This window comes from Delphinapterus leucas, chromosome 2 (assembly GCF_059928025.1).
Source record: "Delphinapterus leucas isolate spDelLeu-1000000601 "Yukka" chromosome 2, BTC_Dleu_Yukka2, whole genome shotgun sequence".
In the NCBI taxonomy this organism is placed as follows: Eukaryota; Metazoa; Chordata; class Mammalia; order Artiodactyla; family Monodontidae; genus Delphinapterus; species Delphinapterus leucas.
Window position 1 is genome coordinate 85,096,766 of NC_143130.1, and position 24,660 is coordinate 85,121,425.

Sequence of the window (24,660 nt, forward strand, 5' to 3'; positions counted from 1 at the left end):
TTATATAATCTTTTAGGATTAGTAGACACAAGGAGGGGGAGAGTTTTGAAGCAAACCTAGAAAAGTCAACAATGGTTTGATAAACACAAGAGTAATTTTGTTGAGGAGGGGCTGTTTACCCTGATGAAGGCTAGGTCGGTTGTAGTCTGTTGTTCAGTCAAATGGACTTTGAGGAAGTTCTTTGAAACTGCAATAAAGTTACTTGCAACTTCATTTTTTCAGGCAAGAATTTCTTGGAATTGAAGTCATGTTTATGCAGATGTTAGGGTTGTAAAGTCATGTTGAGGTAGTCGGTTTTAGTTCTTAATCCTATTGTGCAGCTGTAAATAGTCTTAAGTTCTCAGTTTTTCAAACTGCCATACACAGTGAAATCATTTTGGTGGATTATGATCTGCATTTTTTTCTTAATGAAATAGAGAAAATAAAACCAAACTAGAGACCATAGTCTATAACAAAGGGTAAACACTTTTGTGAAACTTTTGTTTTGGTTATGTATCATATTCCAACAAATCTAAAATGTCATCAGTTATGACAGACCGTTATTTTAGGTACTATGAAGAAAGCGAAAACTATCAAAATAATGATACCCTCTTGCTACATCCTGATCTCAGAGATATTAAAATGGAGGAAGTACTTCTTAAAATTGTTGAACTATAAGGTATCTATAAATGTGCCAGTTGGATTACAGTGGCACTGTTTATTGCTCATTATTGCTATGAGCTATGTTATTGTTAAAAAGAGTTTGAAAGCCACTGTTGTAGTGGAAGAATGCAGGAAAGGAACAGGTAAAGTACACCATAAGGCAGCTTGAGATTAGTGCGTCCCGAACAGAGATGCAAATTACCTGCTCTTGTTGGAAGGAACAATTGATAAAGGACTGGGAACATCAGGAAAGTTCCAACAAGAAGACAGAACATTTGAGCTGGGCTTGATTCCATCAGGAAGTATGAGGAAAAAAGAAATTTCAGGATGAGAGGGCAGAGTGCACTAAGTCATGAATGTGCTGGGCACACTTTGGTAAAAAGTCTTACAGGCCTGGGGGAATGAAGGCAAGTTAGCACCAGTTGAGAAGGCCTTATTTGGATGCCAGAACTTTTGGATTTATGCTAAAGGTAGAAGGAGAGGAATTTAGATGATTCACTAGTATTTTAGAGTGATAATTCTGGTATGAATGGGAAGGGTAGATTAGATGAGCAAGAGGTTGGCAACAGGAAGAGGGCAGGAGGATCCATTGTTGTTTTCTGCTCTGTATCCAGTCTGCTTTACACTGGTAACAATACTCTAATGTCCTTTAAGGAGCCCTTTCCTGTATAAGTCAGAATTCTTTTTGTTACAGTGGCAGAAAACCCAATCCAAACTGTGGTTTAAGCATGAGAGAAAGTGAGAGAATGTGTCTCGACTGGGCACAGAAAGGGGATGACAATACAAGTGATATTCTTGGAGCCAGATCAACTGGACTCCATGAGAGGGGAAAGTCTTGAATTACCCAGTTGCTCCCATTTTGCCTATTTGAGTTTAAATTCCCTCATTAGACTACTTGTTTTATGTTTTTCCATTCTGATGACCATCTTCCTATGAAAATAAACTGTCAATATCTTGATTTTCAAGATGAAGGGAAAAGCGGATTTTAGAAATAAGACCACTAAGCTTGATGCCAATTCCTGGAAATTTTCTAATGTAAATCATTGAACACGATATGTTAGGGAAAATGTAACAGTTAATAGGAGTCATCATGGATTCTTGTCAAGTAAATCATGACAAAGAAATACCACTTCCTTTCTTGATAGGATTATTACATTACTAAACAAAGATGTTGGTCATTTCAAAAAGTCAAGACACTTTTGTGGATAAGATTGAGAAATATGGGTTTAGATAATTGCAGAGAATTGATTCAAAGAGTGCTAATTACTGGAGTGACATTAATCTTGAGGCCTCAAATTCTCAAGAAGAGCAATGCAGATTTGTCCTCCTTTGTCCAGAACTGAGCAATATTTTTATCAATGTTTTGAGTTAAGATATCAAATTTGAGGAAGATATATAACTCAGATCAGAATATGATGACAGAATAGTTATTCAAAATCATGATTTTTCTTTTAAAGAAGATGACATTTGGCTGCAATAAATATAAAGTGTAGTATCTTTGTTCAGAAAAATCATTTGAAAGGGGCCAGGATTTGGGGAACAGCTTGACCTGATAATGTAACTATAAGTTACAGATATTCATGCAGTGTGAGCTGTCACCAAACAACTAACAAAATGTAGACTGTGTTAATGCAAAACAGTGTTCAGGTCACGGGGGCACCAGGCCTATGCTATTCAGCTCAGGATTTCTGAACTCATGTGTTCAAATATAGATACCACATAAAAAGAGCTACCTTGCATAACAAATCAGAATTCATTAGGAAGAGACATCTAGGAAGAGTGTGGAAACCATTTTTTCTCTGAAGAAAAGATGAGGGAATTGGGTCTGCTTAACCTGCAGAAAAGCAATTTGCTGAAGGGTTGTTATGCAGAGAAGAGAGTAGATTTATTCCATGTTGCACTGGAGTTCAAATCTAAGACCACCAGGAGGGCTATTACAGAGAGAAAGATTTTGACTCAGTGTAAGAAAGGACAGTTTTGGATATTGGAACTGAGCTACAGTGGACAGGACCTCCTGGTGAAGAGCGCTACATCACTGGAAGCATTCAGTCAGAAAACAATGGCCACCTGTCAGGGATGCTATAAAAGAAATTGCTGGGGGGAGGAGGGACCTGCAAAGAGGTGATAACATCCGAGGTCTTCTCTAACTATTGATAGAAGCTTCTATGTGTCGATGTTTATACTCTCAATTTAAAATGATTGCATTCCTAGACATGGTTTCTAAAAGAACACATTGTAATTTTTTTTTCACATTGTAATTTGATTGGTAAACAAAAGAACTTTCCACTGAAGAAATTGGTTGCCAAGTACAGTTGATTCTTGTTGTTTGTGGTAGTTATGTTCTGTAAAGTCACTTTGAGCACTGAATTAGTAACTGCTGAACCATTGCTTCTAAGGGAAATACAGGATTCGTTTCCTGCAAACCTCTGGTCATGTTTTCACCAACCAGTCAATACATAACCTTGTTTTATGTGTGCTTCTTTAAAGACATCTTATTTAATAGATGTTGTTGATTCATTAACTTTGAACTCTGACCAATAGCACTGTAACTCATGCTGAATGAAGCTTATCTAACACATATTTTCTCCGAAAGGCATATCACAGCTTTCTTACATTTATAGCCAGCACATCAGAACTATGCTTGGGGACCATTTTAAACAGCTAAATCACCAACAAAAAAGCAAAAAATGCAAAAAACATGGTGCTAACTAGACCACAGAAAGGACACTTGTTTATAATGTGAGAGTTGAAACAAGAAGGCAGAGTGTTGCCTCGTTCAACCTCAATGGGAACATACACAGAGGGCAACAAGTTTTTCACCACTCTGCATGTCAGAAATGCTGTGAGTATTGATTTAGGGGTTACAAATAAATTTTAGCAAGTAGGCAAATTCGCAAGCAATCTGCGAATAATGAGGATTGACTGTAAAGATTATGAAGAGAATGTTTTCAGTCAAGATCCAGTGAAGCTGTATCTAAAGTTCAATGAGAGGCAGATCACATGAAGGTTTTTTGAAGCGAGAGACACCTGTAAATGAAGATCAAGGGTCCTACATTTAACGTGACGGGGCAGCAAAGAGCTTACTCCTTGGGAGAATGGTAATAGCATTTATCAAGTAACGTGTTTCAGGTAAACACTTTGTAAACATTATTTCATTCTCTTAGGCTATGGTAAATAGGATTTTGTAGGAAAGCTGCAATAAACTACTTAAATTTTTTAGACAAAACCTGGCTTTCCTTGTAACAAAATCTCTGAAACAATCTGTACACGTACTTTTTATTTATTTATTTATTTATTTATTTATTTATTTTCGGCTGCGTGGGTCTTCGTTGCTGTGCACGAGCTTTCTCTAGTTGTGGCGAGCAGGGGCAGCTGTTCATTGCGGCGCGCATGCTTCTCCGCGCGAGCTCTAGAGCGCAGGCTCAGTAGTTGTGGCGCACAGGCTCCGAGGCATGTGGTATCTTGCCGGACAGGATCTTCCCGTGTCTCCTGCACTGGCAGGTGGGTTCTTAACCACCTCGCCACCAGGGAAGTCCCCACACTTACTTTTTGAATAATGGTTATATAACTAAATACGTAAGTGTACTGGGAAATACCTATTGGGGTAATTTTACAAAAATAGCAAGTAATCAAAGGATCCTCCCGGTAATTTATCTGCCTTGAAAGTCAGTATTTTGTGGAAGTCAGATAAGTTTGTAGAAGTGGTAGAATTAAACGACTAATACAATAGTTGTAGCTCCCGCCTGCCACACACACACCCACATGCATACTTTTTAAGAGGAGCAGAGAGATGGTGACACTCTTGGCTTTAGGGAAATATGGTCCAAAGGTTTTCTTATTTTCACTCTGTCCATCCTCCTCCTATCTTGAGAGCCCCATTAGCATAAGGAGAACAGATGCTCCTGAGTTCTGGAGATAGTCCGTATTTTTGAAGCTTAAACGCTTGAGACCACAGTCTTCTATAAACATCCTCAGTTTTTGAGAACAACCTGGGCCTCCAGCACATGACCAATGCAAATAAAAGATTAGACAAGGTGTTCCTTAGCCCATCCACAGAGTGATAAATATTTTGAGTTGTGGGGGCAAAGCAGCTTTCAGTACACAAGGTCATTCCCCTCCTTTTTGTACTCCAAAATAGTCAAGCTATCTGTCATTTGGGGAAGAAGGTAATCACTATCTGTTAACGCTAAGTAAACATGCTGAAGCTGTGTTTACATTGGTCATTCTGAGTGCTCAAGTTACCAACCAGTATATAATATGGTGCAGTAGGTCTACCTTCCACAATGTGATCTCCTGTTTGACATATTTTGCCAGCTGGCAGTTACCACCACTGGAAGAACCTTCCCTGAAGATGTCATCCCCAGAGACCAGTACCCACCTTGAGTCTTTTGTTTGTTGGTTTGTTTGTTTATGGCTGCATTGGGTCTTTGTTGCTGTGCGTGGGCTTCCTCTAGTTGCGGCGAGCAGGGGCTATTCTTCATTGTGGTGCACGGGCTTCTCATTGCGGTGGCTTCTCTTGTTGCAGGACACAGGCTCTAGGCACACGGGCTTCAGTAGTTTCAGCACATGGGCTCAGTAGTTGTTGCTTGTGGGCTCTAGAGAGCAGGCTCAGTAGTTGTAGCGCACGGGCTTAGTTGCTCCACAGCATATGGGATCTTCCCAGACCAGGGATCAAACCCATGTCCCCTGCATTGGCAGGTGGATTCTTAACCGCTGCGCCACCAGGGAAGTCCCACCTCTGGAGTCTTGACTGAAGCCTTCACTGTTTCTAGCAATACCCTAGGAGTGGTATTCTGAAAGGGAAATGGCCAGACCCTCAGGAGGCTTAAGATCCATCTGCCCATCCTGTGTAGCTCTATCCCTGTGAATTCCTACCCTAGGCTACCACAGACCTCCCCCACCTTTGGCCTCCACCCCACCCCATATCCAGGGCATTATGCAGGACCGCACGTTCAGAAACACCCCGTGCTTGGTTTAATACTCTCCTATTGCCATCTTGAAATTCCTAATAAGTTTATCTTTGAACTCATGTTTTGTAGTGCATTTGGATGGGACAATAGAGTATGCATGTGAGCAGAAGAGAGGCGCAATGGGTGTCCACTGTTCCTTGCCACCCCATTCACATATAGCTTTCTTAGGGCCCCATAAGCACAGAATTCTGGTGGACCCACAAGGCATTGGAGTTCAGTGAAACAAAGCAAGTGAGTATAAGGTTTGTTACATCTACAACTGAGTAACTGGGGGTGCTGATAGCTCTGAGAGGCCATGCTTTCCACTGGAACCAGAACTTGCTTCAAACGCAGAAAGAAGGCAGTGGCGTTCTAGGAAGCACAAATGATCAAGGAACCCTATTGCATCCTTTCTTGTGTTACTTCCCCATATTAGCCAACAGCCTAGGCCAAAACATTTCTTTTGTCCTTTCAGCCCTTATTTACTCCTCAGTAAGTCAAAGGTAGAGAGTGTTGGTTGAATGTGTGTATCAAGAAATGAAATAATAATCATTAAGTTAGTTTTCTGCAGTGTTTTCCACCGCTCTGGTGAGAACAAAATATATATGCATGTAGGAGCTGCAACATAGAAATTGTGTCATTTTGGTGATTTCACATAGGAGTTAAATACTCATATTTGTATTTCAAACTATATTTGCATCTTACAATATAAAAATTTATTATAAAAGTCATGCTGACAACTTAAATTTTTAATTTTTCCTTACTTAAAATATTAGTTATGATTATTGGCTATCTAAATTAAACACCGTAAGTCAAGAGAGAGAGACCAGAAGAAAGGGAAAAGGCTTTATATTTTGGTACCTTTAGCTCCATCCATTTTTTTTCTACTTTTTGAATAAGAGGCCCCAGAAATTATGTAGCCAGCTTTGAACCCCCCACCCCACCCCCACAAAGAATCCCAACAGCCCTGATCTGGAGATGGTGGATCAGGGAAAGACTCCACACCTGACCCCACTGTCTTCACTGACAGGGTTAGGTCAGGAGAGGTGAGAGAGTATCTCTGCCCCGTGGACCAGGCATCCAGGGCTGCTGCAGTGCCCAGCTGCCCGCAGGCAGGAGCTGCATTTCCTGTAGTAAACACACTGGTTTCTGCTCATGGAGGTAGGAAGTGGGGGAGAAAGGAAGTCCTTATTCTGCTGCTGGGGCACATTTTCCCATGGAAACAATGCTGTAGGTCACAGTTCTCATCCTCTCATAGTCAAGCTGCTTGTGGCCTAAATGGGCTTCTAACAGTCAGCCTGAGGACCTACCAGTATTTGTCACATTGTTTCTCTGGGGAAAATGCATTTTCAGTTTCAAACAACTAAGAAGTCAACTTTTGGGAACCTAACTCAGTCATACAGGGACTATCTTTATTTTCCTAGCTCAGAAGAAATGCTGAGATCACAGAGAAGGATGGTGTCTGTAAGACCCAGATAAACAACTCAACATTAATGAGAAGGTTATTAATAGTAATAACTTCACTTTATTCTCTGGGTGGTATGAAGAGTCCAGTCCTAAAGATTTGCAGCTTGGAGAACTTGATTGCAGGCTCACCATGGTTGATTGGTCTCTAGCAACCAACACATACCAACCAAACCCAAGAGACTGCACTATAAACCAGATGCCAATTCATAAAGAACACAAGAAAAGCTGTGCTGAGTTGGACAAAAGATTCATCTGGTCTGGTATTCTCTGACAATGGCTGTGAATTCTATGTGTTACTGTAAACTCTAGTGTGGGGCATAGTATCTGAATATAGTGTCCTCCCAATAAAATGTTGAAAACGAAGTGTTTTTGAATATTATAATTGCCCTCTATGACATAAACTTCAGAAAGGTAAATAAGAATTTCCTCCAAATATCCACTTATTTACTCTTATTTTTTTATTTTTATTTTTTTGCAGTACGCGGGCCTCTCACTGTTGTGGCCTCTCCCCTTGCGGAGCGCAGGCTCCGGACGTGCAGGCTCAGCGGCCATGGCTCACGGGCCTAGCCGCTCCGCGACATGTAGGATCTTCCCGGACCGGGGCACGAACCTATGTCCCCTGCATCGGCAGGCGGACTCTCAACCACTGCGCCACCAGGGAAGCCCTTTACTCCTATTTTTAAAGCAACTTTCTTCTTAGTGAATCTGTTTGATTATTTTAGTTGCTCTTTTCTCTCACCTGGTATACTGACTAGGCTCTTTTTTAAGGTTTTGGGGCAGAATTAGATGCTTGACCCCAGGTTTAGCTTCATTATCATTTTGTTGAATATAGGACAAAACAGTGCTTTCAGTTTTGTTTTCCATGTTTTTAGCAAGGAGGCTAAGAACTTGGAAATTATTGCTATATGACTTTAAGAAACAGTCAACAGTAACTCATGGTTCTCTTTCTTGAAATAAAACGTAGCTCCAAGCTCATCTTTCAAGTGTCCTTCAGACTAACAACCTAAATGCATTATCCAAAATCAGTACAGAATGAAACTAATTTGCCATACTTCTGTCCACTCACATAGCCTTGTTTATTTATCTTTACTTCAATTTAGATTGATCTGCTTGGTGTTTACTACTCTGGAGAGCTTAAGGACACCTCAACCTAGTGACTTTTCTTTTTTTTTTTGCGTTATGCGGGCCTCTCACTGTTGTGGCCTCTCCCATGGCGGAGCACAGGCTCCGGACGTGCAGGCTCAGCGGCCATGGTTCACAGGCCCAGCCACTCCACGGCATGTGGGATCCTCCCGGACCGGGGCACGAACCCGTGTCCCCTGCATCGGCAGGCAGACTCTCAACCACTGCGCCACCAGGGAAGCCCCTGTGACTTTTCTTATATGAGCCCACTTTCAAACAGTCTATGAAAAGTTTTAAGTAAGTCCCCTAGCAGTAATCCTTGAGGACTCCACTCTGAAATCAGAAAAATCCATCTGGTTTTGGGGAACCAACAGTAGTCAGCAGACCTGCATACTGGCACCAGTTCTGCCACTTATTAGTTGTTAGGGTACAGGCAAGTCATTTAATCTTATCATAAAAATGCCTCTCCTCCCTTGCAGGTTTGTTCCAAGGATTTCATGAGATAATGTGTGTGAAAGCACTCTGAAAATGCTAAACGGCTGTATAAATAAGTGGTGCTATTAATATCTCCACCCAGAAGCTTGCCTGTTTAAACCACGGTTTCCTAAAGTTAAGGCAGCTCTCTCTTTCATTCAATTCATTCCACACATATATTCTTTAAGTGCCTACTTTACCCAACATAGAACTTTGTCCCCATTTTCTGAGTAACTTAGTTAAGTAGGGCTTTTCTTCAACGTTTAGTATGTAAATTTGTAAACACTTTTTTTTTTAAATGTAGCTTTCACTGTTTCTATGCTTATTTATCCCTCAAAGAATTGTGGTCAAATAGTGAAACATGAGACATGCCGTAGCATGCTGCAAAGGTAGAAGGCCAGAAGAGTCTCTGCCTGCATCTCCCACAGAAAACAGGAGTGTCTTCTATGCAGCCCAGGAGAGACGAAGGGAAAGTTCAGACAGGGTACAGCTGATGGCACAGTGAGAAGGGGAGGAGGAGGAACTGTATATAACTTCTCAAATCCCAACAATCAGTATTATAAGAAATAGATTTACTTACATGAAAGCAGCTTACGGAAATCTCCTTTAGCTGGTGGCCCATTCAGCAAAGAAAAATTTCTTCCAGTTTTAGAAGCTTCTGAAGGTTTATAAATACTGTTTCCAAAGGAAATATAAAAGGCAAGTGATTCTTGGGGAAGAGGAAAAAAGACAGATTTAAAAAAATGATTTAGCTGTACAGCAGGTTATGAAGGAGGGAAAAGGAAGAGATTAAAATGATTCTTTCCCTCCTCCCTCTGTGACTCAGAGATTAATTTTAAAAATAATCTTCATCCCAGTATGGGAAGCTGAGCAAAGACTCACATCTTCACATTTCAAGTTCCCTGATGGCCTTGGAGAGGAAAGGAGCAAAAGGAAGAGGGAGATAGGAAACAGTAACTATTAAAGATAATCTGGAAAAGACTTTACCTACTCAGAAGAGGTGAGATGAAATTAAAGGCAGGTCTAGCTGTGATGAAATAGGCATTTTCTGTTATCGCCCTATTCTGAAGTATGTTGTATCAGCAAGGATGAAGCCTCAACTTGCCTTTTCATTCTTACCTCCCACTAACTCTTCTGGTGATCCATATTTTACTCATTCAAATGAATTTTCATCTTTCAACACCATTCCTCTTTCTTTGTATCAGCAACAGAAGGCTTTCTTCTAGGTGTTTCCTAAGTCACATTTAATTTATGTAAGCATGTTCATTTTTTTAAAGTTTTTTTTAATTTTGAAAGTATTAAAACTTACAGAAAAGTTGCACACATAGCATAATGAACTTTTTTTTTAACTGACTAATTTGAGAGTAAGTTGCTGGCATGACACCTGTGGTGGAAATTGAGATGCATTGACCAGATACCCTTCAAGGAAGGACTTGTTGCTCAATTGTGGGGTCAACAAGCATCTGTCCACTGTCATTCCCTTCAGGGTTGGCCTCATCTGCAGAGAGCTACCTTGCCCAAGGAGATGCCCCTTTCCCAGGTGGCCCAAATCCAAGGACTGATCAAGGGAAGGATAGAGCGGCCTGGCTATTTTGGCCCTGTGCAGGGCAACTTCAATGGGCCATTTCTGCTCAAGAGCTCCCAATGGGGTTAGTTGAGTTTATCAGCCTGTATCTCAGATCAACATCTTCCTCTGCCCAATTCTGTTTTCTTTCTTCCAACCCATAGACATGGATCTCAAGAGCTCGCCTTCATAATTATCCTGAACACTAAAGTCTGTCTCAGAGTGTGCTTCCTGGAAAACCCAAACTGCCACAGTTGGAGCCAGGAGAGATCGAGAAAGAAGATGATAAGATGGGGTTTTGAAGCTGGATCACTACCCGGCTGGTATGAGGACCTCATCACTGGTGATGGGTGGAGCACAGATAGTCCCTCGCATAAGGTAACAGTACAATTACTAACACTTTCATCAGTGGTGAATTGGGATAATATACTAGGGAAAGAGAATGTATTAGTTGATACCATATATGGAGAAAATAGTAACTATAAGGACAGTGGGATTGGATGGTTATTGCTTAGCTCTATTAAAGCTCTAGGAGAAGAAAACAAAAAGCTAAGAGAGTGGTTAGTAGACAACTGAAAGCCAAGTATGAAAGCCAGAGGGTCTCTTTGGCAAAGAGGCTTTCATAACCTGCAGAGGGAGTGCAGAGAAGGCTGAGGACCAGACCACACTAAATCATCAGTGTGGCCAAGCTCCAAAGAAGGTTAAACTACTAATAAACTAGGTCTCCTAATCCAAGGACAGGGCTGTTGTTGGGAAAGAATGAGACCCTGACACATGGGATGGGGACATTTGAATTGATGCCCCCCAATATCTTATATTCCCAGGTTCCTTTTGATCCTCTGAGCCTGCAGAAGTGAGCCACCCTTTTCTACTAAGAGCCATACACTCCCCTAGCTTGAGACAATGCCAGGGCCTCTTCCTGCAATACAACATGTGTCTCCTCAGGATCTTCCCCCACCAACCCTCCTGTCCACTAAATCTATAACTAGGGTTAAGTGGCAGCATAATCCAGCTGGGGGCATGCTAGGCCTGAGAAGGGAGGAAAGAAACCATATCCCAAAGGAGTGAAAAGATTTAACCAGCATGGATTGCAGGAGGTGGGGGAATACACATGGGACTAGATTCTGAGGGTACTTGATCAAGGGGGATAGAACATAAGATTCAAAAACAATTTGGGTACATTCTCCCAAAATATAAGATTTATACTCTGTCAAAAGACCCCAGGAATTGGTGCAAACTTACTAGTAAGATGGCTCCTATGAAGCATGGAAAAAGTGATGACCCATGCTAAGAGATATCAAAATGCCATAAATGTCTTGGCAGATGGTAGAGGAAAGGATTAAAACACTGAGGGAAATCAAAAATAATAAAATACCTAGGAGTAAATTTAATAAGACGTATACACTGAAGACTACAAAACTTTGTTGAAGGAAATGAAAGAAGACCTAAATTAATGGAAAGATATTCCATGTTCATTTATTGGAAGATTAATCTCCAAATTGATCTGTAGATTCAAGGTAATCCCTATCGAAATCCCAGCTGGCTGTTTTGCAGAAATTAACAGACGGATCCTAAAATTCATATGGAAATGTCAGGGACCTCGAATAGCCAAAACAATTTTGAAAAAGAACAAAGGTGGAGGGTTCAATTCCCAGTTTCAAAACTGACTACAAAGCTATAAAAACAGTGTGGTACTGGTATAAGGATAGACATGTAGATCAAGGGAATAGAATTGAGGGTCCAGAAATAAACCTACACATTTATGGGCAGTGGATTCTCAACAAGAATGCCAAAAAAATACTATGAAGAAAGAATCGTTTTTTCCAGCAAATGGTGCTATCCACATGCAAAAGAAAGAGTTTGGACACTTATCTCCCAAAATACACAAAAATTAACTTAAAATGAATCATAGTCTTAAATGTAAGAGCTAACACTGTAAAACTCTTAGAAAAAAGTAAGCGTGAATTTTTGTGACCTTGTATCAGGCAATGGTTTCTTAGACATGACACAAAACACAGTCAACCAAAGTTGCACTTCATCAAAATTAAAAGCTTTTGTGCTTCAGAGGACACCACCAAGAAAGTCAAAGACAACCTACAGAATTGGAGAAAATATTTGCAAACCGTATTCTGATAACAGTCTAGTATCCAGAATTTATATATATATATATGTAAACTTTACTCAACAGTAATGACAAATAACCCAATTTTAAAATAGACAAAAGATTTGAATGGTCATTTCTTTTTTTTGAATAGTCATTTCTTTAAAAAAGATATACAAATGGATAACAAGCATATGAAAATATGTTCAATATCAGTAGTCATTACAGAAATGTAAATCAAAACCACAATAAGATACCACTTCACACCAATAGAATGACTATAATAAAAATTTTTTGAAAAGAAAGAAAAAGAAGTGTTGGTGAGGTTGTGGGGAAATTGGAACCCTCATACATTGCTGCTGGGAAGGTAAAATGGTGCAGCCAATTTGGAAAACGGTGTGACAACTGCTGAAAAAGTTAAGCATAAAGTTACCATTTGACCTAGCAATTCCTCTCCTATGTATATTCCCCAAAGAAATGAAAACATAATGTCCACACAAAAATTTGTACACAAATGTTTAAGGCAGCATTATTCATAATAACCAAAAGGGGGAAACAACCCAAATGTTCATCAACTGATGAATGGATAAATGAAATTTGCTATACCCGTACAATGGAATACTCTTCAGTTATGAAAAGGAATGAGGGGGCTTCCCTGGTGGCGCAGTGGTTGGGAGTCTGCCTGTCGATGCAGGGGGCACGGGTTCGTGCCCCGGTCCGGGAGGATCCCGCATGCCACGGAGCGACTGGGCCTGTGGGCCGTGGCCGCTGAGCCTGCGCGTCCCGCAACGGGAGAGGCCCCAACGGTGAGGGGCCTGCGTGTCACAAAAAAAAAAAAAAAAAAAAAAAGGAATGAGACTGATATATGCTACAACATGGGTGAACCTTGAAAACATTATGCTAAGTGAGAGAAGGCAGACAAAATGCCACACATGTTGTGTGCTTCCATTTAATGATATGTCCAGAGTAGGCAAATTCATAGAGACATAAAGTAAATTAGTGGTTTCCAGGGGCTGTCAGTAGGGAGAATAAGGAATGACTGCTAACTGACACAAGGTTTCATTTTGGGGTGATGAAACTACTCTAAAATTGTTTGTGGTGATGGTTGCCCAACCTTGTGAACATACTAAAAACCTATAAGTTGTGCACTTCAAAATGGTGAATTTTATGTGTGTAATACTATCGCAATTTTTGAAAAAGGACACAGGGAAGTGGGCATGTTGGTATAGCTGTACTATGTCAGGCCAGAAAACCCACCAGATGACTCTTCCATAGGAGGACCTGGAGGATACACCATCTACCAAAGCAATAAAGAATGTGCTGGTGAAAGGGCACCAGAATCACTATGAAGTTCAGGAGCGGCTCTCTTTTGCAGGCTGGACTGATGATGGTAGGCGATGCTGTTATAAAACTGACTTCCTTGTTAGCAATGGAGTTAATACAACCCAGAGATAATTGAAGCAGGTGGCATCACGCACGTGTCAGAAACCGTGTGGACGCAATTCTGATAATAAGCAGCAAGATCAAAGTGGCAACCAGGGGCCCCTGACCTGCAGAGAGTTATGGAGATAATTAATAAAACATGGTGTCACTTGCTGAAAAATAGATGGGCAGCCAATAAGGGTACTAATCGGTTTGTACAAGCAAAAGAAAACAAAGAGGGTGTAGGGAATGGAACTATTTGGGAGCAAAGTTTTTGAATAGTATTGAAATTAAGTTGGTATTAATCTGAACAACATTGTTATAAATTAAGATGTTAATCATAATCCCAGCAACCACTAATAACTCAAATATATATATGACAGGGAAATTAAAATGTTACATTGGAAAATATCTTTTTAACACAAAAGATGGCAAAATATAGGAATAGAGGAGCAAAAAAGCTATGGCATATGGAAAAGAAGGCAAAATGGCAGTTGTAAATCCTTCAATATAAAATGACTCAGCCAGTTGATCCCCCCTTGGTCAATGACCACACCATTTCTGGCACAATGGATACTTGAAGAAAGTGGCCATGTGGCAGACATTGAGGCTATCCTGGGCCCATTAGCATGGGTTCCCACTTATCAGTTATTGCCTCTGCCAAATGTCCACCTTGACAGCAAAAGAGATCAATGCTGAGCTTCTGATATGGCACCATTCCTCAAGGAGCCCAACGAACAAGTTGGTGGCAAGTTGACTGAAAGTTAGAATGTTTTGTTCTGACAGGAATGGACAAATATTCTGGGTAAGGATTTTTTTTTTTTTTTTTAGCGGTACGCGGGCCTCTCACTGTTGTGGCCTCTCCCATCATGGAGCACAGGATCTGGACGCACAGGCTCAGCGTCCATGGCTCACGGACCCAGTAGCTCCGCGGCATGTGGGATCTTCCTGGACCGGGGCACGAACCCGTGTTCCCTGCATCGGCAGGCGGACTCTCAACCACTGCGCCACCAGGGAAGCCCTGGGTAAGGATTTAAAAGTCTTATCTTCAGGCCTCACTCTGGGCTTAAACAATATTTGATCCACCAGCAGGGGACTTCACATAACATTGCATCAGACCAGGGGACCCAATTTACAGTAAAAAGATGTGAGAGTGGACCCATGACAATGGTATCTGCTGGTTGTATCACTTACTGCAACACCCTGAAGCTTCTGGCCTGACAGAGTATTGGGGTGCCATGCTGAAGGTATGGCTGACGTGTTAGCTGAGATGCAATGCTCTGTGAGTGCCATCCCCCTGGATACATTAAACACATTGAATCAAAGATCTTTATTTGGTGCTGTGTCCCCAACAGGAAGAATACATGGGTCTGAGAAGCAAATTATGGAAGTACGAATAAACCTGCTTATCATTATTCCCAATGACCCAATGGGAAATTTATGATTCCTGTTCCTGCGATTCAGAACCCTGCAGGGTCAGAGGACCTTGTTTCTAAAAGGGGAATATTTCCACCCAAGGATACAGCAAAAGTCCCTTTGAACTACTAGCTTAAACTTCTGCTGGGCACTTTGGGCTCCTAGTATCCAGGGATGAGTGGGCTGGAAGTAGAGGAATCATCTTAGCAGGGGTATTAACCCTGATCATCAGAAGGACTTATGTCTGTTGTTATACAATAAGGGTAGGGAAGACAGTTTTAGCACTCGGATGATCTACTTGTGTGCTTCTTGTTATTCTCTTGCCTAGTTGCAATAGTAAATGGATAATGCAGCAAGGACCTGGCGACCAGGAGCCCAGACCTCTCTGCGATGTGAATCTAGATCATGATGCCAGGTAAGTCACTGAGGCCAAGAGGAGTGGTAGCTGAGAATGAGAGGAATTTAGAAAGGATGGTTGAGAAAGGAGGCTGTAAGTTTCAATTGCAGCCCCAAGACCAGCTGCAGCAGAGAGGGCTATCGTTTGTTTGTCCTACAAGCCTTCCTCTTCTAAGTTTCCCCAGGAGGAGAGGCTCATCAGAAACCTGAAGAAGCTACTCCTCAATGCATATGAACAATTAGATCCGGGAGCCGCACAGGGAACGAACGTGGAGATGACCCACTGAGATTTCCCTTTGCAGAGGGACTTCTTGTCCCAGCTACTTGGGGCACTGTCAGCAGACAGCCTTTAGGCTTTTGGCAGCAGAGAGCTGCCTTATCAGAGCTCACACCCCTTTGGAGACAGCTTACATCCATTAACTGATCAAGGCGTGGTTTTAAAGCCCAGCCATTTCAGCCTGGTTTGGCACAATGCTGAAGGACCGTTTCAGCTCCAGAGCTCCTCATGGGGTCAGTTCAGGCTACTGGGCTTTCCTTATATGCAGCCTGCTTTTCCTTCCGTCTAAGCCTGCTTCCTTCTCTTCTATTCCACAGGTGTCAATCCCAAAGGCACTCCCTGATAAACATCCTGGACACTAAACTCTGACTCAGAGTCTTCTTCCTGCAGAGCCTGAACTGTGAAAATGCCCTGTCATCACAAATACTTTTAGTATGTATATTTTACTAGTGAATATTCATCTAGATAACCCCAGTACAATATCAAAATCAGGAATTTAACATTGATATGTTACTGTATAATCCTCATACCCCATTCAAATTTTGTCAATGGTCACAATAATGTCCTCTGCCCAGAAATTGTGCATTGTATTTAGCTGTCTCTTCAGTCTTCAATCTTGAACGGTTCCCTAGTCTTTGCTTTACTTTCATGACCTTGATACTCTTTAAGATTACGGCCACTTATTTTTGTAGAATGTCCCTCAGTCTGGGTTTGTCTGAGGTTTTGTGATGATTAAGTACAGGTTATCTTCGGTGGAACGATTAGAGAAGTGATGCCATGTTCTCACTGTATCCTATTAGGTGGCACATGACTTCAATCTGTCGTGTCACTGGTGATGCTAACTTGATTAAGGTGGCATCTGCCTTGTAATTAAGTATTTTGTGGGGAAGTACTTTGAGGCTATGTAAATATCCCATTCTTCATAATACTTCCTAGTTATTCTTTTTAAAATTTATATCTGTATTAGCCAAGGAATTTCTATTTTATTCAGTGGACAGTAACCCATTACTGTCGTTATTTTGACACTTGGACTGTTCCACATTTGGTCACTGGAAGCCTCTTCAAGTTGGCTTCTTTATTCTCTTAACATAACTCCATCATTCTTTTGCACTTCCTTGCTTGCTGCATGAGATAGTCCAAGCTTATTTTGTACTTTTCCTGCTCCAGCCCTGGAATCAGCCATTTCTCCAAGGAGCTCTGGTTCCTTTTGGCAGAGAATGGCATTCAGAAACTAAGATCTTAGCGTTAGATGTGCTCATTGCTATTGAGGTATCAACTGTTCTTAGGCCCTTTCAGCAGACAGATCTAGGGAATATATGAAATATATGTATGTATATGTATATATGTATTTATGTATATAAATTTACATTTATGTTTACACAAACACATTTTACATCTATATTTCTATATCTATATATATTCAAAATCATGAGTTCACACTGATACCTCCAATTTCAATCCAATACCAACTAGTTCATTCTAGTTTTTTCATTATTCATATATGTAACTACCATCTCTACCAGTAACAAATGTAACTCCCATTATCCTTAGTATGACTATTATATTTCATCAATCCTTCTGTGCATAAATAATCTCCTGTGATTACCCCTTCCCCCTGTGTGGACACCTCCTCACCTTGCACTGGGCTGCTGCTCTGCCTGGATACCTTCTGTATCTTGCTTGGGCTCCAATGCCCCAAGCTGGACCATCCCCTGCACAGTCACCTTCCTCACCCTGGTCTGACTCTGACACCCTGTGCCAGATGGCCTGGATGGCCTCCTTACCCAGCTTGATCTCTGCACCCACACTAGGCCTCCTTTCTTCCTCTCCCTTCCCCCTTCCCCATGTGGATAGCTATCTTACCCTCATTGGGTTCCAACACCTGGCAACCACAGGCTAACCCTCTGCAGGGACTCCATTCTCACTATGCTCAGGATACCACAGCGGTCTCCCTCTCCGTGGGGGGGACACGCTCCTCATCCCAGTCAGGCCACCTTCCACACAGATGCCCTTCTCACCTGTCTTGGGCTTTGACACCTGCACCTGGCTGACCTTTTACCCAGATGCCCTCCTCACACCTTTCAGCCACCACAGTTCCACACCCCCACCAAGGACACCAACCTTGCTTGGCTCCATGAATTGGCTTTTGGCCTGATTTGTACAGAAAGGAGAGGGAAGAGGATGGGAAGGTAGAGGAAGAAGTGGCAGACCATTAATTCATTCTTTGAAGTTCATTTTTTTAAAGTTTTATTTTATTTATTTATTTTTTGGCCATGCCGCGTGGCTTGTGGGATCTTAGTTCCCCAACCGGAGGTTGAACTGCGCCCTCAGCAGTGAATACATGGAGTCCTAACCACTGGGCCACCAGGGAATTCCCTAAAGTTCATTTTTAATAGAATCATTTTTCTGATATTCACTTCCATTTTGGTTTGGGGCTAGATTTTTTTCTTTTTTTCTTTTTCTTTTTTCTGACTAGATTTATTTCTGACGTCATGTCTGTTAAATTCATGTTTGCCAAAAGAGCCAAAGCTGCCCGCTCAGCCCATTCCTTATCTGTGATGGCCACCATCTCCTCTACCAGAACAAGATGGCTCACACAGGTCAATACACAACAGGTTGCTCACCATTCTTTTCAGTGGGGTTTTTGGGATAATATAGATATGGTTGTGCATATTTAGAAAAAGGGTATCTTGCTTTAATACTTCCAATTTCTTTTCCCTGTTTCCTTTTTTTCTCTTCCTATCAAAACTGTTAATCTTGCTAGGTCAGTTTAAATAGAACCTCAGTTGCCTCTAAATTTCTCCTAGACTTTTTCCCATAGGAAGATACTTCAAAGGTATCTCCAGATCCCAATAAGAATGGATTATTTGCTATTCTTCAAATATGCCCTAGGCTGTTCTACGTGTGAGCCTTTATTCATGCTGGTGCTTCTGCCTGGTCTGTCATCTCATTGCTTCTCCGAAGGTCAAAGCCCTACATCCTGCAAAGTACACTTCATATGCTACCTCCTACCAAAGTCTTTGTAAATATCCCCAACTCTGGACCCCAATAGAACTTTGTATGTATTTATGACATAGATCCTGTTCTGACATATTATCATTGCTGGGAGACAGGAAACTTGTTCTTTAGGTACAGGTACCATTCTTTTTCATTTATTTTCTCCCTGGAGGCCTTGCACATAGTAGAGACTACACATGTTTGTTGAATTGAAACATAATCAAGGTTTCTATACTTTATATTAATTTTTCTTTTTACATAGTACACTCTTCAAAACAAACTCCCTAGTGGTTTTTTCTGGCATGAGACCTAAATTTTTTCCCTCATAGAAGAGAATGATGTTTCGTTTTACCATCCAAAGGACAAGAAAGTTAATGTGTTTATCTTTTTTCCAATATGATGCAATAGGTTGTATTAGTATACCAAGAGGTACAATCTAATCTCAAAGCAAATTCATATTTGCCTATGCAATCCTATATTTTTATCCTGCCCAAATGGTACACCATTTTGACTGTTGAAATTATTAAATATTGACATTGTCCTAGAACATATGCATTACTTTGCATAGTGAATAAAATCATATTTTCACCTGCAGAGAGATGGCCCCAATTCCTCACTCCCCACAGGAATTATGTAATTACAGTAGGAGACCGACCTGCTTCTTTTGTGTTTGTCTTAGCCTGGATTCTCATAATCTGTTCTGAAGTAGGGCAGTATCAAAAATCTAGGCTGCTTTGTTATATTTTTTTCTCCATTTAACTGTTTATTGCAAGGCCAATCATTAGGTTGTAAACTCTTTGACTTGGAGTTGTCTTCCAAGTCTTTTGTATCCTTCTTTTGTAGGTGATGATAGCATACTGTAGATGTGCAATGAATGATTTCACCAAATTAGTCTTAGAGTGCTTGACTTCACTGGGCCGTCACTTCTAAGCTTGTTGTGTTCAGAAGCCAAAAATACAGACTTTTAGTGTTCTTCTCCTGCAAGTTCTTACTGCTTTTAGACCTCTGTTTATCCCTAGTGGCCTGATAGCTATTGCACCAAGTTTTTAGAGTTGGAAGTTTAATGAATTTTAAGATTCTCTCTCTATGTCATGCCTTGAAATTGGAAGAACTGAGTAGAGAAAGAAGGGTTGGGGACCATGAAGAGCTTTCCTGCTTAGAAAGAGAACTCCTTCTGACAGGTATCTGTGGTAGGCTGAGTTATGGCTCCCCAAAAATGTCCATGTCCTAATCCCCGGACTCTGTGGATATTACCTTGTATGGCAAACAAACAAACAACCAAAAACTTCCAAGACTTTGCAGGTATGACTGAGGATTTTAAAATGGGGAGATTATTATGGATTATCTGAGCGGGACCTAAATGCGATTCCATGCATCCTTAGAATAGGATAACAGGACATGTGACACATAGGAGAGAAGGCAATATGACTATGGAGGCAGAGACTGGAGTGATGTGGCCACAAGCCAAGAGGTGCCAGCAGCCACTAGAAGCTGTAAGAGGCAAGAAACATGTTGTCCTACTGTCTCTGGAGGGAGCACAGCCCTGCTGGCATCTTTATTCAACCCAGTGAAACTGATGAACTTCTGGCCTCCAGGAATGTGAAAGGATAAATTTCTGTTGTTTTAAGCCATCAGGCTGTGTGGTAATTTGTTACAGCAGTTACAGGAAACTAATACAGTATCCTATATCTCAAATGTTTCTATATTTTCTTTTTACTGCTCCCCTTATTTAGCCTATATGTATGTATATATCCCATTTTGTTCTTTCTTTTCTTCCTGACAGATTTTTTCCTGTGGGTGTCCCTAAGAAAACAACTTTTCATACCCTTTTCAATTACTTAGATGTTGGGTTTCAAAACAATTTAATAAACATTTAGGGACCATCCACTGTGCCTCTAACATTGTTTAGAGACTTTGGGGGGACATAAAGAATAAACATAAACTCCACCCTCAAATATCTGTAAATTAATTAAGAAGCAGTTTACATAATGTTATGACCCAATGTGCGCTAAAGTACAAAGATAAATACCAAAGACAGGAAGTGCTGTAGAAATTCAGAAAAGTGAGTAACCTGTGAGGGGTATGGAGTAAATTGGGTGGGTTTTATTGAATAGGTGGATCTTGAAGGCCGGCATTTGGACAAAAGGAGAGGAGTTTAGATTTCATCCTCTGGGCAGTGATAATTCATCAAGAATTGCATCCCCACTGTTATTTCTTTTTGCAGTATGAAAGTAATCTAGGCTTTTCTTAATCTAGGCATTTCAGTGATATAAAAATTAGAATGTAAATATATCCCTATAATTCCACTACTCCTGGAGAAAAGCTTTGCTATCAACTTGACATATATTCTTCCAGATTTTTTCTGTACATATGGTAATCTTGCTTATATAATTATTACAGAAATGGGATATGCTGTGAATATTCTTTTGCCACCTGCCATTAAAGACTTTTGAGCAAAATGAAAAGGAAAATCATATTGTAAGATGATTAATCTTACGGCAACATGTATGTAGATCTCCCTACTCTGTTCTAATTACAGTATGGACTGGACTTAGGGGAGAAATGGAAACAGAGAGAGAGAGAGAGAGAGAGAGAAGCTAATGGCTGTTACAATAATGTGGGCAAAAAAAATGAGGGTAATGGCTATGGCAGTAACTGACAAAGTAAGAGATTGGGAAATTTTTCTATTAAGAGTTAGGAGATATATATATATATATTTCCAGATCTTGGGCCACATAAATAAAAACTAACTACTCCTTTTAGCTTTGAGAGAGGGAAAAAGATGAAAGATTCCATTTATCCACATTTTAAGTTAGTCACATGCTCTGATTGTAGTAATAGCAATCCCAAAGGGAAGAAATTGCTTTCTAAGCAGTGACAGCAGGGTTATGTATTTTATATATAATGATGTCTTTTGTGATTATGAAAGCATTATATAATTATAAAAGCATTTGTAGAAAACATGGAAAATATTGAAAAGTAAAACAAAGAATAAAATCACCCAGAACCCCATCACTCAGCCATAACCACCATGTACATTTTGGCGTATTTTCTTTCAGACATTTTCCTGTGCAAAGGAATGCACATAAATGAAATTGAGATAATACAGGATACTTCTCTGAAACATACAATTTTTACTTGGCTGTGTAATAAGCATCCTCCCATGTCTTTAAATATTCTTTTAAAAATCTTTGTTTTGTCAAATTGGCATTTTTATTCATTTTTGTGTGGATTACAACAGTGGTGCAATTTTGTTGTAAAAAATGCAAACAAACACAGAAGCAAGTAAGGTAGAACATGAAAGTCTTCTCATAATCTCACCTCCGAGGGGTATAGAGATGTGCTGGAGTCTGCTCACACTGGCTCATTAAGCTAATTGTGTGCATACATCAAGAGCTTGAAATCAGCCATGGCAGGAGTACTTACACTGTGGAGATCGGCAAACACCACCTATCAACGATTATTTTTCCCCCCTGGAAAACTGGTTGTTAAACTTTTACCAGAACATCACTATGCTATATCCTCCTAGACATTGTCTGTATATTTAAATATTTATTTACATAAACATAGAAAACATCCAATTTTCTTTTTTCCCCCAGCTTTATTGATATATAATTAATATATAACGTGTGAGTTTAAACTGTATAAAGCAGTAATTTGGTACATGTGTATATTGCAAAATGACTACCACAGTAATATTAGTTAACACATCCATCACCTCAAATAGTTACAATTTGTGTGTGTGTGTGTGTGTGTGTATGGTAAGCACACTTAAGATTTGCAATCTTTGCAGTTTTGAAATATACAATATGGTATTGGTGGTTGTTTTTTTTTTTTAGCGGTATGCAGACCTCTCCCTGTTGTGGCCTCTCCTGTTTCGGAGCACAGGCTCCGGATGCACAGGCTCAGCGGCCATGGCTCATGGGCCCAGCCGCTCTGCGGCATGTGGGATCTTCCCGGACCAGGGCACAAACCCGTGTCCCTGCATCTCAACCACTGCGCCACCAGGGAAGCCCACAATATGGTATTGTTAACTGTGGTCACCATGGGGGGTACATTACATACTCAGGACTTAACAAGTGGAATTTTGTACTTTTGACCATTCTCACCCACTCTCTCCTTGCTGTGTCCCCTCACCCCCAACCCTGGCAGCCATCAATCTACTCTCTATGAGTTCAGGTTTTTTTTAGATTCCACATATAAGGAAGATCACACAGCATTTATCTTTCTCTGTCTGCCTTATCTCACTTGCATAATGCCCTCAAGTTTCATCCATATTGTCTATAGCAGGATTTGCTTATTTTTTATAGCTAAGTAATATTCCATTGTGCATTTTTCCACGTTTTCTTTATCCATTCATCCATTGATGAACACTTAGGTTGTTTCCATGTCTTGGCTATTGTAAATACAATGCAATGAATATGGGGGTACAGATATCTCTTTGAGATAGTGATTTCACTTCCTTCAGATACACACCCAGAAGTGGAATTGCTGGATCATATGGTAGTTTTATTTTAATTTTTTTTGAGGCACCTCCATACTGTAGAAAACATCCAATTTTCCCATTGGCTTTGGCAATCCAACAATATATTATGCCCCTCTACTTCAAAACACATTCATCTACCTAATCCTTGCTACTTAGCACTTCACTCTGTGACTGCATTATAATTTATTTGAACAATTCTCCATTGTTGGGTGTTTTGATTGGTTCCAATTTCTGGCTGTTATAAACAAAGTTTCAGTGAATATTTTGTCCATATATATCTGCATATTTGTCAAATTATTTTCTTGGGATAAATTTCTAGTCAGGAGATGTTGAATCAAAGAGTATTCCACAATTTAGATAGATGATACCAAAGTCCCTTTAAACGGTTTCTTATTTTTATACTCCCTTCCCTGGTGTATGACAATGCCCTGAAAAACATAATTTAAATGATTGCATAGTATTTCAGTTTATAAATGTCTGATAATTTATTTGATCAATTTCTTACTATGGTGTTTACAGTATTTCTCATTTCTATAAACAATGTTATAACAAACACCCTTGAAAATCTTCAGGTGAATCTCTTATTTTCCTAAGATAAATTCTTTGATATGGAAGAACTACAGAGTCAAAGGTAAGAATATTTTTTTGACACTTTTGTACATATTATTAGCTTCAGGTCAGTATTTAGTACTTAAGTTTTTTTTTTTTTTAAGAATTTACTTGATGCTAAGTAGAAAAAAATTTTTTTCTAATGACTAATATTGTTTTTGGAAATAAAATCTTATGGCTCTTAAATAACCTTTAGGCTATTTTCCATTTAATTACTTCTTTGGGATTTTAGGCCCAGGATTCTACCCTATTCCCCCATCCAAATTTTGTTTCTGTGTTAAGTAGCAGGTTAAGTAGCAGATAAAAAGTATAACATATACATGTGTGTTTGCACGTTGGAAAGTTAAATGTATCCATACATATATATGAATCACTTTTTAAAATTAATTAATTAATTTGTTTTTGGCTGCTTTGGGTCTTCGTTGCTGCGTGTGGGCTTTCTCTAGCTGCGGCAGGTGCTACTCTTTATTGCGGTGCGCGGGCTTCTCATCATGGTGGCTTCTCTTGTTGTGGAGCACAGGCTCTAGGCACGCGGGCTTCAGTAGTTGTGGCACGCGGGCTCAGTAGTTGTGGCTCGGGATCTCTAGAGTGCAGGCTCAGTAGTTGTGGCGCATGGGCTTAGCTGCTCTGCGGCATGTGGGATCTTCCCAGACCAGGGCTCAAACCCGTGTCCCCTGCACTGGCAGGCAGATTACCAACCACTGCGCCACCAGGAAGCCCCTATATGAATCATTATTA

At 40.4% G+C, this 24,660-nt stretch overlaps 2 protein-coding genes across 16 annotated transcripts in view; one reads left to right on the forward strand and one right to left on the reverse strand.

Moving 5' to 3' along the window:
- MAPK6 (mitogen-activated protein kinase 6) overlaps positions 1–9,584 on the reverse strand; it is a 46,812-nt gene extending 37,228 nt beyond the window's left edge. Inside the window, exon 1 of the mRNA XM_089907198.1 lies at positions 9,235–9,584. The gene's annotated coding sequence lies outside the window, so the exon portion shown is untranslated. The remainder of the gene's footprint in view (positions 1–9,234) is intronic.
- The window catches only part of LEO1 (LEO1 component of Paf1/RNA polymerase II complex), an 87,042-nt gene that overhangs the window by 1,142 nt on the left and 61,240 nt on the right, over positions 1–24,660 (forward strand). For 4 of the 15 annotated variants that reach the window (XM_089907210.1, XM_089907212.1, XM_089907200.1 and 1 more), the window contains exons 1-6: positions 633–10,596; positions 13,595–13,709; positions 14,573–14,766; positions 15,486–15,572; positions 16,148–16,262; positions 22,667–23,944. The gene's annotated coding sequence lies outside the window, so the exon portion shown is untranslated. Of the gene's footprint in view, positions 1–630; positions 10,597–13,594; positions 13,710–14,572; positions 14,767–15,485; positions 15,573–16,147; positions 16,263–22,666; positions 23,945–24,660 lie in introns of those variants that run through there. The other 11 variants (XM_089907206.1, XM_089907208.1, XM_089907209.1 and 8 more) reach the window with 11 other exon arrangements.